The sequence below is a fragment of the Sceloporus undulatus genome, chromosome 6, assembly GCF_019175285.1.
Source record: "Sceloporus undulatus isolate JIND9_A2432 ecotype Alabama chromosome 6, SceUnd_v1.1, whole genome shotgun sequence".
NCBI lineage: Eukaryota > Metazoa > Chordata > Lepidosauria > Squamata > Phrynosomatidae > Sceloporus > Sceloporus undulatus.
The window spans coordinates 117,258,755-117,260,738 of record NC_056527.1 but is presented as its reverse complement, the minus strand read 5'-3'; positions in this window follow the sequence as shown (position 1 = coordinate 117,260,738).

Below are 1,984 nucleotides of genomic sequence, written 5' to 3'. Positions count from 1 at the left end.
CACCACTTTAACTGCCATGGCTCCATCCTACAGGATCCTGGGATTTAAAATTCAGTGAGGCTCCAGCACTCTCTGGCAGAGACGACTAAAGACCTTGCAAAACAGCAAATTCCAGGGTTTCATAGGATGGAGACCTGGCAGCTAAAGTGGTATCAAACTGCATTATTTCTACAGTGTAGATGCACCTTATGTCCCTGGCACTGGAAAAACAGCTTCTAGAGCTAGCTGAAATCCAAACCAATAGAGACTTCCTTGTAAGTGGAGCAGTGGATCTGCTGTGGAGTTCAGTCCAAAATCAGAGCCACAGGAGACTGATGGATGCCATGCTGGTGGGGTGGCAAATCTGCCCTGGGTTTTAGCCTGAACTTTATAGAAGCTATAAAAGATGTGGAATCCAACCCCCCTCCAAAGTAGGTTCAGCATCAGGGATAGCTCTTATAAAGCTCAGACTACAATCCAGCTCATTGGCAAAAACCATCAGAGATAGTGTAAGACATAGGTACAACTAAAAATACATTCATCGATTAGCAAGTGCAGCATGACAGTTCTTAATAAAAGTTCTTAAAAACCAGTAATAGACTGTAAGCCTTGTGGACTTTTTGATTTTGTTTTGTTTTGAATCCTTATAACCTGCTCCAGGGGACTTTTCAGCTGGAGAGTTGAATGGTGAAACCACGCTGCTGCTGTTGTTTTAGGGTCGCCATAAGTCAGAAATGAGTTGAAGGCACACAAGAACAACAAAGGATGTGCATATTTCTGAAGGGCCCATGCTTCAAAAGAAGGGATTTGGAGGTATCTTGGTTAGTCTCTATAAAAAGGAAATACAGTATTTCCAGCTGTCCGATGGGGTCATCCCTTATAATAAAGGGACACAGCAACCCTATGTGACTCTGAGAGGAAGCAATGGAAGAAGGGACAGCCAATGCCCCCAATTCTACATGACAGCCGTCTCATCGACTTCTAGAAACTGAAGGGAAGGAGAGTCACTCCAGGACACTTTCTGTGCTCCGGGGCTGCCGAGTCCAAAAATATCTTCGATTCCCATCTCAAGCAGTGTAGGATTTTCCATATGCCAGCTTTGGAATGGCAGGCCTAGAATCAAAATAATAATGTAAAAAAAAGGATCAGCTGCCCTAAACTGAGCAGCAGGATTGTGGCTTATAGCTCCTTAATTTTGTATTTATTTTCTATTTAATTTCTGTGCCACTTTTCTCCAAGAAAGGGACCCAGGGCGACTGACAAGATAAAAACATTGCAATGAAATTAAAATCGTTTAGTTAAAATAGTATGAAATTAACACAAAAGCATGCAAAAGTTAAAAACTTAAGTAAAACACGCCCAGCTTCCACTACTATGCCAATCAGTGCAAGGAGATAGTGTAGTGAACAGAGGCAAGAGGTAGAAATAGAAGTGTGATGAGGAGTGTGCAAGGTGTGCAAAGTGCACCGGGTGACACCCCAGAGGAGGGCTGAATACCCGGTGGGGCGTTACGCCTGGCCAGGGTGGCTGGATGACCTCACCGCAAAGGAGGGCAAGGCACCGCAAAATGGAGGGCATCCCAGAAAATGGTAGGGCATTACCAAATAAAAGCTAAAAACCCTCCTATAAATATAAATTCATTATATATGGATAGACATATTGGATTGCAAAAAGAAAGGGGGGGGGTTCCTGTTGAGATGCAAATGGACTTTAAATTTCCTGGACTTTGCAAATCTCCCTATTGTCACACGGCCAGAAAGAGGAGGAGCTGGCCTGCTCAAAATATATCCTCCCCAGTATACCATCTTTACTAAGGACTGAAACAACATCCAGGCATTTGACTAACATCTCCAATTGTTTTTCCCCCTCCTGTTTGGTTTGTAATATCTTGCCTGATGATGAAGAAGCCCATGGAGCTTTGAAAGCTTGCAACAACTATATTGTGCATTTCAGGTGGCCAGTAAAGGTATCAGCGATGGGTTTTGGTTGGCATTGTTAAATGAGC